This window comes from Suricata suricatta, chromosome 17 (genome assembly GCF_006229205.1).
Source record: "Suricata suricatta isolate VVHF042 chromosome 17, meerkat_22Aug2017_6uvM2_HiC, whole genome shotgun sequence".
In the NCBI taxonomy this organism is placed as follows: Eukaryota; Metazoa; Chordata; class Mammalia; order Carnivora; family Herpestidae; genus Suricata; species Suricata suricatta.
Window position 1 is genome coordinate 48,781,786 of NC_043716.1, and position 13,172 is coordinate 48,794,957.

A 13,172-nucleotide genomic window follows, 5' to 3' on the forward strand; every position below is an offset into this window, starting at 1 on the left:
GACAGTAAAAATATCAAAAAATTAACTCAAATCAAATTAAAGACTTAAATGTAAGACCTGCCTACATAAAACTCCTAGAAGAAAACATAGGTACAAACTTACGCAGTGATACAGGGTCAATTATTTCTCAAACTAGAAAAGTAAAGCCAACTTATTACACCCGCTTATTAAGAGCTCTAAGAACAATTTATCATTTAAACCTAGTAAGATAGTTTTGCTTTAATACAATTATTCAACAATAAAGAGTTTTCCAGCTTTTTTCCCTCTCTTACATAAACCCACTAAATGGAGCCAATTTTGGAAAATTCTAACACATTTGTAGTATTTCTTTTCAGACTCAGTATTTTCAGGTATTAGAAACCAAAGCAAATAAAAATGTCCTTTCTGCAAACCTTTTCCAACTTCTTACAGCCTTTCATGCTCTGTCTCTCACTATCGTTTCTCATGCTCTGGAACAGTCAGGCATTTAAAGAGAAAACTTACTCTTTCACCTTGGTGAACTTACACTCATTCAATGACCTTGCTTATGAAACACGTCTGTGCTACCACTGCCCCAGTGTAATTTCATGTTCTGAAATATATTAGTTGTAACTTTAAACCAAGTTTCTCAAAGAAAAGTGGGAGGTAGATAATTACTAGTCTATGGTGGTGTTTGACGGTTTGTGATAATAAAATATTTTCAGCAACAGGAACACTACAAATAATGTGTCTGAGGTAGGGAGATGTTTGATGTCTTTCAAAAATGTCAAGAAGGGGCACCTGGGTGGCTCAGTCGGTTGAGCGTCCAGCTTTGGCTCAGGTTCATGATCTCATGGTTCGTAGGTTTGAGCCCTGCGTCGGGCTCTAGTGCTGACCACTAGCTCAGAACCTGGAGCCTGCTTTGGATTCTGTGTCTCTTTCTCTCTCTGTCCCTGCCCTGTTCATGCTCTGTCTCTCTTTGTCTCTCAAAAATAAATAAATGTAAACATTTTTTTTAATGTCAAGAAACATATTGTACATAATGCTTCATATAGGCATGAAGGAGATTTGAGAGCAGGCATAAAATTCAGGAAAGAAGGGTCACTGATACCAGGAAGCTCTTTCACAAACCTGTTAGAAATCTATAGACCCAAGGGGAAGAACATGGATTCTCTTCTACTTCTAAATACAGATCTATTATTGAAGATTAAAATGAAGGTCTGTGTATCTGCATCCAATAAGCAGGGAGGTTCCACTAAAGTCATTCTGTTTTGTTTTGTTTTGTTTTGTTTTTAAAGAAAGGAACTAATAAGGGCAACTGAGTGGCTCAGTCGGTTGAGTGTCCGATTTTGGCTCAGGTCATGATCCCATGGTTTGGGAGTTCAAGCCCCCCTCGGACTCTGTGCTGACAGCTCAGAGCCTGGAGTCTGCTTCAGATTCTGTGACTCTCTCTCTCTCTGCAACCCCTCATGCTGTGTGTGTGTGTGTCTCTCTCAAAAATAAATAAATCTTTAAAAAGTTAAAGAAAAAAAGAAAAGAACCAAAATGATTTCTTGTTTCTGAGGAAAATAAACATGGCTAAAGCCTACTGGTGGGATTGGAGTGGATGACATGAAGAACCAGAGATGTGAGTTCTATGGAAAGAGAATCAGATGGGGAATGCAGAGACATACATTTAAACCTCAAACACGCAATTTACTAGCTGTGTGATCTTGTGCAAACACTTGATCTAAAGTTTTTCATACTGTGGGATGCAACCTATCAATTTAGTTGGTTGTGATCAGCATTTTAAAAGTGGAACAAAATGCCATAATATAGAATAGATATAAAATAGGAGAGTGCTTTGTAAAGGAAAGTACTGTCTCATGAAATTTTATTTCAGATATACTCTACAATATATAGCTATATGTGTGCTTAGCATGTTACAAAGAGATGTGCAGTTCTTGCCCTTTACACTTTGCCTTTTATTGTGTGTATTTTCATTAGCAAATGAAAAGATAAAATGTCTGCTTTAACTATTCTGCCATGCAGTGTTGAAAAGAAAAAAAAATAACTAAAAAGGATATGCACAAACATTATGTCAACAACACAATACAAATGAACAATAGGTGATTGCTATTCTTATGCTTTCTTCAACTAATGCTACTATTTCTATTACTACTATTATTCCACCTAGGTTAAAATGAACTATTACATTTCCATGCTCAGGCTTCAGAGGGAAGAAAAAGAATGTGAGACCTTAATTTTTTGTTGTTTGTTTTCTTATCTCCTCCCTGAATCCCAAACAAGATTCTATTGTGATCTAGTGTGGAGTATTTAAAAAAGTAAAGATAATTCTAGGGCCACTTGGGTGGCTCAGTCAGTTGAATGCCCAACTCTTGAACTCAGCTCAGGTCATGATCTTAAGGTTTGTGGGTTCAAGTCCGGCATCAGTTTCCGTATTCATAGCACAGAGTCTGCTTGAGATTTTCTCTCTGTCTCTCTGCCCTTTCCCTGCTTGTGTGCTCTTTCTGTCTTTCTCCATCTGTCTCAAAAAATAAATAAGCTTAAAAAAGAGATGATTCTTGTGTTAGGTGAGGACACAGGTGTCACACACATAAATCATTGAAGAAGGGATTTATTGTAGAGGTAATTATTTACATGCTTTAAAATGTCCTTATCCTCAATTGTATGATCACACCTCTGCTTTGCCCCTTCAACTGTGAACCTCTTAATTGATCTTTGCACTCCAAGAAGCTGACATAATGTCATATATAGAGTAGGTACTCAATTAATATGGTATTTAGAGTGAGTTTTTAAATATCTGATTCTTTCCATCCTTCCCTGAAAGTACTCCAAATGTTCCCTGATGTAAATCAGAATAAAACCTTGAATTACAAGGTCCTACCTTCATGACCTAGTGCCTGCCTACTCTCTGACCCCTGTTCTATGGATTTTCACATTGCCCCCCATGACCAGCCCTGTTGGCCTTCTCTCGCACTCTCCACCTTAGCACACCTGTTCCCTTCTTGAGCCACTGCAGTACTTGCCTCATCGCGATGGATCACCCTTTTGCTCAAACAACTCCCACATTACCTTCACTCTTATTTTCTGCTCTCACACCTAGAATATTGAGCAGATGTGATCACTTCAACGGCTTCACTCACTATTCAGTCATTAGCAAAAGAATAAATTGTCTGTGGAAATTGCCTGTGGTTGAGTCATTTATAAACTTTCACATGCTTTACAGGCTCTTTCTGCAAAATCACCTTAAATAAACCAAAGGGAATGTTCTCAAGAAGATATTTTACAACCTTTACATGTGTTTCTTTTTCCTTCCTACATTCTACTTGACTTGGTTTTATTCCTATAATCTTATTCCTTATGTGCACTTTTATCAATTATATTCTGACCCAATATTTGTTTTGGGATAATCTTGCACAATAATTCCTCTTCATTTTGGATAGCCTCACAGAATAATAAAATGGTAAGGTGCTTTGTAATCTTAGATCTCGTGAATTGTTGGTAGTCACAGACACTGATCTACCAAATAATTTCAGCAGGTATTTGTTAGAAATCCATGCATAAAGCCACTAGAAATCCATGGGGCAAGCACTACAAAATTTTGTTTAATTGTAACACCTTGGATTTACAAAGGAATAAAATAAATCCCATAGAAACAAAGACTGTGCCCAAAGGCAGACAACAAAACAGGGTATTTGATTCTTAAATCTTCAGACTCTCCATCACACAAACCTGTAACCAGGTTGCCATTGGTCTAGAATCAAATCTGGCATTCTTTTGTGGCAAATGAGAATTCTACAGTGGATACATCTATAAGAAATAGTTTATTAATCAGTATATTGCTATATTGACATATATCAGGATATATATCAGGGTATCAATATATCAGGACTTATTCCTGATGTATTGTTTCTGATAAGAGTGGAATTATTTTATATTTTAATTATCTACAAAATCCCCAATGTCACAGAACCTTCTTAAGGTCTATAAAGTAAGTATTTCCTCATGTTCCTTAAAGAGCACCCACTTATTTTACCTGCACTATTTATGATATTGTACCAAAAATGGCTTGAATTTATATAGAAATTTTCCTTTACAAAGCCTGTTCAAGTTGGTCATAGTTTGGATGTCTTGGCAATCAAGTTTCCTAAGAAAAGGTTTTAAGTAAAAGTGGCTTATCTGGGAGGTGTTACTAGCAAACACTAGTAGGGGAATAAATGAGACAGAAACAAAAACCAATGGAAGATACACGATTAAGCTTGCTATCACTATAGGCAGGTGAGTTCAGCCCTGCTGAAGAACGCAAGGAGACCGGCTTAGAATACTTCCAAACGGGCCACCCCCTAACTTCTGTTATTGTTGGAAGTCGCATTCTGGGGACCTTCATTCTTCTGACACTTCTAACTTGCCTTGTGCCTGAGCTAAATATGACATTTGAGTAGAAAATCTCAGATGTTTACAGTGACAAGGGAAGCTGAGGTTATACAGCTATGCTACTGACAGTGCCTGCTCTATTTAATGTCTGAAAACCAAGTGATGTATGTCTTGATCACCCATGTTTATGTGACCTGTACTAACAAAGCTGGTCTGTCATACAGCCTTCATACAATAATAAATCCATCACCTCCCAACACAAGATAATTAGAAATCCACTTAAATCTCTACTAAGTCTCTGGTTCCAGGTAAGATGGAATAAGTACATAACACAATGTTTCTTTCGGTTTGTTTGTTTATCTCTTACATTTACTATAGATGCAAACCTTGAACAGATTACATGAAGCAGCTATCTGGAAACTATAAAAAGTCAGTAGAAGGTAAATTGGGGTCATGTGGAGGATGAGAGTTCAGTGTACCATTGAACTTACTGTGAATTTACAAAGAGTTTTCTTACAGTCAGTCAACATGAATGAAGTTGGGCATAGGAACCAGAGTGGGCTTTGGCACAGACAGAGAAGCTGGAGATGACGCCCTCCAGGTCTGCCTCCAGGAAAGAGAACTGACTGTGAGAGAGTACAGAAATCATTCCCTGTTTTTATTTCAGCTTTTCTTCCTTCTTGTACATTTCAAGCCTGAAGCAATCTAATATCTTCAGTAATGGCGAAGGCCAGCAAGAACCAAAATTCTAGGAGAAGGAAATCTTACTCTTTGATTAGTAGACTGTGATCCCAAGAGGGTGGAGGCCATCAAGAAAGTACATGAAGGGGTAGAGATATTAAAGGTCCAGCTTTTCTGGTTGGAGAAATAAAAAGGTGAACCTCAGAGGAAAACAAAAATGAAACAAAACAAAACAAAAAATAGAAAACATGAGAGTAGAGAGGGTAGATAGGTAAAAGTTCAGGAAAGTGATTCCAGAAAACTGTGAACTGTTTGGGATAACCTGAATTGTTTTCATAGATCTTAGGCTAGCCCAAGGCACTCTGGAATCTGAACTAACAGCAGGCCATGACATATGTGGGACAGGTCCAAAAGGCAATTCAAAGACTTTGAAAACAAAATTCACTTTGGAACCACAGCCTATAGAAAGTGGGTTAGAATTTCCAGCTCGTCGGGTGCCTAGGTGGCTCATTCGGTTAAGCTTCCAACTCTTGATTTTGTCTCAGATCATGATCTTACAGTTTGTGGGATTGAGCCTTATGTCAGGCTCTGGGCTGACAGCATGAAACCTGCTTGGGATTCTCTCTTTCCCTTTCTTTTTGTCCCTCTCCTGCTTGCACTCTCTTTCTCTAAATAAGTAAGTAAATAAATAAACCATTAAAAAAATAATTTCTAGCTTGAAGTAGAAAGGTTCACAGAAGGTTGATTTCCTACTAAAACAAAAATATTAACATAGAATTGGAAAAAGACACATAGTCTCATTATATACTATGCAAAATCTATAGCTCATAATTCAACATAACTCAGCATATTCCTATTAGGAAAATCTCAACTCACATAGGGACATATGACTGATAGGTACAGATAATTAACCTAACACTGATATTGGAATTATGTTTAAGATATTTTAAACCAATTGTACACATGATCTAATAAGCAATTACTAACACTCTGAAACAAATAAATTAGAAAGTCTTAGTGAAAAAAAAAAGATATAAAGAATACATAAAAACTTTGGATGAGGGAGAAACACAGTAACTGAAATGAAAGAAATGAAAAAAACCAACCAAAAAAAACCCCCAAAAAACCCATAGCTCAGTGGTTGGGTTCAATGGCAGTTTGGAAATGACAGAGGGAAGAGCCAATGAATTTGAAAATAAACCAATAAGAAATATCCAATTTGAACATTAGAGAATAAAAGCCTTGAGAAAATGTCAGACAATAACAGATGCTAATATGCATGTCATCAGCTTACCAGAAAGAGAAAGAAGGTAATGCTAGAAAAAATATATTCAAAGAATTAAGAGCTAAAACCATCCCAGTTTGGCAAGAATAAGCCCACAGTTTCAAGAGGTGAGTTGACTTTCCAAAAGGGGACATGTAAAGAAAGAAACTCAAGACTACATCCACCATAATTAAGCTACTGAAAGCTAAAGGCAAAAACAAAATCTTGAAAGAATTTAGAGCAAAAGTGTATGTTATCTATGACGAACAATGATTCTTTTCCTGTAGATTTCTCATCAGATACCATAAAGACCAGAAAGAAAGAGCAAAATATTTTTTAAATGGTGAAAGAAAATAATACTTTTCAACACTGTGTCTTTATTCAGCCAAAATATCCTTTAATAATGAAGGTGAAATAAAGGTATTCTCAGATGAAGGAAAACTAAAAGATGTGTTGTCTATTTTAAAAATAATTGCTAAATTTAAAGGGAAATGTTACCAGAGAAAAATTTGGAATATAAGGAATGAAGGGAAAGCACCAGAAATGGTAATTGTCTGGGTAAAAATAATAAAACTACTTTTATCTTCTTCAGTTTTTAAAAAATAGGTTTTATAGTTGAAAACAAAATAATAACAATGCCTGATGGGGTTTTTGAAGCATGTGGAGGTAACATATAACAACCGTATTGCAAAACCTTTAGGATAATCAGGAAGGTTTGCATATTCAACTTGAAGTGGTTGAATTTTGATTAAGCACATGAACAAAACTTAAGTCTATAATTGTAATCCCTAGACTAATTGCTAAAATAATCACCACAAAAGGTATAATCAAAATTTCAGTAGATACATTAAAATAGATACAAAAAATAGGGAGAATTCAAATACCCTAATTGAAAGTAAGAAGAGGGAAAACAGAGAGGGAGAAGAACAGAGGGAAGAAGCAGAAAAAGAATAAATCTAACATTAGACTTAAACTTGAATATCAACAATTGCATGTCACCAATTGCATTAAATGTAAATGTCTAAATATAGCATTTAAAAAACAGAAACTGTTAGAATGGATTTATAAATGTGATACAATTCTATGCTGTCTATAAGAAACTTTCTTCAGATGTCAATAAAATGTTATTATGATCACACTCATATCAAAACTAAATTACGCAAGGCCTCATAATGAATTCTCCTTATCTCTTCCTTCCATACATATTTCTCACTGCTCCAGATTCAACTTCCTGAAATATTATTTTTGTTATACAGTTTTCTGTCACCTATCTTAGGGCCAGGCACATAATAAGTTCTCAGTACATTCCTATTAAATGGAAAAATTAATCTTAAAGTTCATGGACTATAAAGTGCCTGCACAGCATTTGCTAATTTTCTTAAATCAAAGAGGCTTAATTCAGGTAGAACTCTAGGTCGGAATAGGTTCCAAATATCTCATACTTTTCCAAAATGGCCTATCCTGTTATGCAAATTTTAAAATGAAATTTATAATAACTAATAAATGTAATAACATACAAATTATATATATCACTATATTATTTAATAAAGCAGAATAATGCATTTTCAATGATTCTCATCAAGAATGCCTAACAAAATATTAGAGCTAGGCTTCCACATTAAGCTAGAAATCAATGAAAACTGACCAATCTTTTACATATATCTTGCTTCTTAATTGGGGTTTTGGCCACAATAACAATATTGATCTCGTGTAATGTTGCTGACTATTTTTGATGTCACAGATACATGGTATGTGCTTCTCATTCATTTCCTCACTGAATGTTCTAAATCTACAGGGTTCCATGTGGAGGAATAGAAAATGGATAAACTTTCAGATCAGAATTCCTGAAGTTGATGTTCAAGTACTTTATTTATAAATCTCTTAAATTCTTTGAGTCTTTGTCTCATTAGCTGAAAAATGGCAGTGGTAATCCCAGTCCCACTTATGACTCAAGGTGAATTCCAAAGATTGACTGCACTCCTGTGTAGCGCTTCATATAATTTTGAAGTGATTGCACAAGTATTATCTACTTCCAGTTTAATGTTTTTTCTACTATATTAAGCACTCCTCTTCATTTAAGAGAATGGGCTTTTAGATAATGTGATTTAAGCTTATCCATGTAGGTACTAAAACAATGGTTCTTTTACACCCAAATTGTTCTTATTTTCATCAATACAATCACTTCAAAGAATACTGTCCTCTAGACCCTCTGTGAATGTTATCTTACACCCACAGAAGAGTCAGTACATAGTTCTGATGCCAGGATAAATGCAGAGAGTCAAGGGAAACCATGTGAGTTAACATGTCAAATCACTTGCACAAAACCATGCCATAGGAAAGGAAAGCCACAGCCCACATCAGCTGAGGTCTAACTTAAATTCCCCAGAAAGAGTAATTTTGCCTGAAGAGGGCAACTTCACTAGAAGATAAACTCCCTGTATTAGTATGCTGGTATTTCCATAACAAATTACTACAGACTGGGTGGCTTAAATTTAGAACAGAAATTCATTTTCTCACAGTTCTGGGGACTGAAAGTCCAAGATCAAGGTGTTAGAGAATTGATTTCCTCCATGGCCTATCTCATTGGCTTGTAGATGGCCATCTTCTCTCTGTGTCCTCACATGGTCATCCCTTGGTCTGTGTTTTCTATGTCATAATCTCTTCTTATAAAGACAGGAGTCATATTTCATTAGGGCTCACTCCAGTGATCTTATTTAACCTTAATTACTACTTCTTTAAAGACCCTGTATCCAAACAGAGTCACATATGGACATACTGAAGGCATACAGACACCCTGTATCCAAATAGAGTCACATACAGACATTCATCATAAGAATTTGGGATAGAGGGACATAATTCAGCCCATAACAGCCATCGCTGAGAGGGTTTACCCATTTTCATGGATTCATAACTTAAAATTCCTTCTTCCTTGACAGCATGAGGACGTTCCTGACTCACTCAAACATGTGCTATTGAACATGAGATGATACTTTGGATCATAAATCGAGCTCAAGTTGCGCATATGCAAAGCAAAGGCAGATGTAACTAAACAGTCATCTCAGGAAACCAAAGGGAAGAGCACATGCTTCTTTCAGAATTTATCAGTTTGAAAACAAGTGGGAATTACGTCCGATGAGAACTTGGAGCAGACTCATTCTGTGCTGACCTAGAGCCTATTCTTGGCAACGCCCAGAGAGAAGGAGAGGCTGTCTGTATCACTGGGATGTTCACCCAACAACCATTCATGTCGATTCCATGCAATGGGATTGAAACCACATCCGAAGCCTCTCCACAGAGGGTAAACCACAGCGTGACAGCCAGCCAGCCACAGTGGCCCTGGTCATTATGCTTTCTACTCAAAAGCAACAGTGTCTCTCAACATCTTCTTCTGCCATTTACGGTCACCAAGAGGAACATGTTCACTTTCACAGATTATCCCATTGGGTTTTTTTTTTTTCTGGCGTACTGATGTTTTATTGGGGGGAAAACCAAATCAAGCTTCCAGAGTTTCTTAAGGCCATCCAAAGCAATGATTTCTATCATTCTGTCGTTGCCAAACAGCAGCAGAACAGTAAATCTTTATTCCGCACCCCGAGGAACAAGACGTGTTTCGTTGTGTCTCACTACATTTTTTCTTTTCTTTCTGCCCTCTCTCTTTTTCCTTTTTCTTTTATACAGAAGAAATAATGGAGGCAAAGCGAAGATCAGGCCTTAGACTGTGCCAAAACCATTTTACATAGTAAATAAATCAGACTGAATCCTAATAAACCTCTTTTTGGCTATAACTAAACAAGTTTGCAAACTGATGGTTGTGTCCCTGCATTTGCTGAGAAATTGCATAACACATCAGGTAGGCCAAAAAAGCACCAATAAATCAATCTTTACTAAACAGAAAATGAGACTTGGCAAAGTTGAAGAATAAAAGGAAGAAGCTGAAACGTGTGCACGAAATTTCCACATTAAAAACTCATCGCTCTTGCCTGAGTCCTGATGCAATTTGAAAGGAAACAGACAATTCTATAATTTTAGCAAAAATATTTATGGTACGGTATACAAGTTCACCAAAACATTCTCTCCCAAGTTCTTTAAAAAAAAAAAATCAGCATTCCTTATCCCAGCAAAGGGGCTGCCTAAATAAATTTAGTTTTAGTACATTTCAGAACATTCTAGATTCTGACTAAAAAAAAAAGAACACATAAGTGTGTCTATCCTTCCCACCCTCCACCTCCATCAAAAAACTCTCTGGCTAGATGCCCTGTGGCCTAGCCTGCTGCTTTGTATCACACTTTAGAAGGGGACATGTGCTTTGGCATACATTGTCCTTAGGATGAAGGTCAGTTGGTCAACATTTCAAAGACAAGGTCAAGAATCAGGTTGCAGCTCTAAGAGAAAAGATAAGGAATTTAAATTAAAAACCCTGGTTTTAAAGTCTGGCCTTGAGAAATCTATGGAAGCTCTATATTTTAAGTATGCAATATTTGGGGGAAAACATATCAATTTACATGAAAAATATATAAAGCAAACATATGAAGGAATTACGATTTGTATTATACTAGGTTATTTTAAGAGTTGAATCAAAGGGGAAAAGTCATGTGAAGTTTGAATCATTGATTTGTTCATGCATTTTCACATTCAGGAAGCCCTTACTGGAAGTCTGTTTTGTGCCATGCAGCCTTGCAACAATCAGGCTGAAGTCTCTGACCTTAAGGAAGTCTGAATATGGTGAGGGAGCCAAATGCGCTGCTGCTTTTCAGGGATAGATGGATGCCCAATGGTAGACTGAGAAAAGTAAGAAGGACAAATTCGGGTCAGCCAGGCAAGCTTCAACACTATAAGTTTTTGTTGTCGTTGTTTTGTTTTGTTTTGTTTTAACCAATAAACATTGAAAAAATTTTTTTTACCAAAGTGAATATGAAGATTAATAGATCTCTTTGGGCCCTCTCTCCTAAGTCTCCAATTTGCATAGCTCTCCTTGAGGACATCCTTGGTCATTCTGCAGAAACAAGAAGAATATAATTGTATGCTGTGGACCGTGGCTGAGATGTCCCCCAGTTCCTACAGTTACCAATATCTGTACCATGTGTCCCCCTCTCCCTTGAAATATGGACAAAAGCTGTCCCTGCATGAACTAATAGAACGTGGAAAGGATGATGAAGTGTCTAGTGGGAGGACACTCCCCATCCTTAGTTTTGATAAGCAGGCTGCTGTGTTGTAAGCTTCTCTATGGGAAGGGCCATGTAACAAGGAAGTGATTGTGGCTTTTGGCCAGCAGGCTCCACACCAGAAGCACAGAGCCCAATACAGGACTCCAACCCATGAAGTGCAAGATCATGACCTGAGCTGAACTCGAGTCAGACATCAACCGACTGATCCACCAAGGTGCCCCTACGTTAAGTCCTACTTCTCTTTTGGCACTACATTTCTTTTGAAAACTTTTTAAAAATATTTTTTCAGTTTTTGAGAGATAGAGAGAGGCAGAACACAAGCAGAGGAGAGGAAGAGAGGGAAACAAAGAATCCAAAGCAGGCTCCAGCCTCTGAGCTGTCAGCACAGAGCCCGACATGGTGCTCGAACTCACAAACTGTGAGATCATGACTTGAGACGAAGTCAGATGCTTAAGCGACTGAGCCACCCAGGCGCCCCACAGTATATTTCTGAAGGCTAAGCTTCGCTTTTCTCTAGAGGGATCTGAGAAAAAATCTTGCAGCTGAATCAAGTCATGATGTTAAATTCTATGAATCTTACAGTTCTGGACTCCCTTGTTTTTGAGATATTAATGATAGATGGTTAAATAAAGGTGAAACGCTAGACCAGTTGGTTGCACAGCTGATCTGTAAAAAGCAAGACAGTAAACATTTCAGGCATCGTGGGCCACTTGGTCCCAGTTGCTGCTACTTGAGTCTACAGTTGCAGCACATAAACAGCCTCAGAAAATCCATAAAACAAATGAATGGGACCCTGTGTCGGTAAACAATGTATCAATACACGATGGTATTTGAATTTAATTTAATTTTTGCAGACTAAGAAATATTTTCTTTCTTTTGATTAAAAGAAATATCTTAAAAAGTTAAAACATTCTTCGCTCATGAGATATGTAACAACAGATGGACCGGAGTTGGCCCATGGGTCAATAGTTTCTGAACCCCTTGCTCAAAATCATGAATTCCCAGTGTGGTGTATGGCAATCCCAGTGACTTCTGTGCTTAATATCTTCAAAATTCAATGAATTTAATTCACATTTATTAAACAATCCACATTTAAGAAGTAAGAGATTCTGGGAGATTCAAAGAGGAGTTAAGGTAGTTCAAAAGGGAAGGACCAGAGTCTGTGGCATCCCATAAGTGGCACTCATGGGAACTTGTGCTCTAAAAAAAAAAAGAAAAGACTTACTTACTTCCCACTTTACTTTGTCATTCTTGAACCTGAAGGGAAACAATAAATTTCATGTCAAATCTGTGTCATTGTAGTGAAGGTTGCTAGGGTGGGGACTCACTGATTTCTATTTACTGTATTTGTTCCCAGAAGTACAGAGCTTTCTCCCAGTTCCCTTAAGGATTAAGGTAAGGTTTGGGAATGAAGTGATAGACACACCAATGAGCAGGTCCCAGGGACTAAGTGTTCTTGTGCTCTACAATCTGGGTTCTCAGTCACACTTCACTCCCAGTGTGTTCTACTCTGCTGGCCAGTTAATCAGACGAAGTGGGAGACAAGCATGGGCTGGTATGAGATGTCACAGCCTTGAAAGAGCACTGCCATTCTAATACTCAAAAGCTGCAGCCTTTTAGAAATGTGAAACTTATTCTAATATGCGTGAAAAGACCTGTTAACCTTGGGAAAATATCACCAGTCGCTGAGCAAACATTGTCTTTATAAAGTATATGTTTTCATGTTT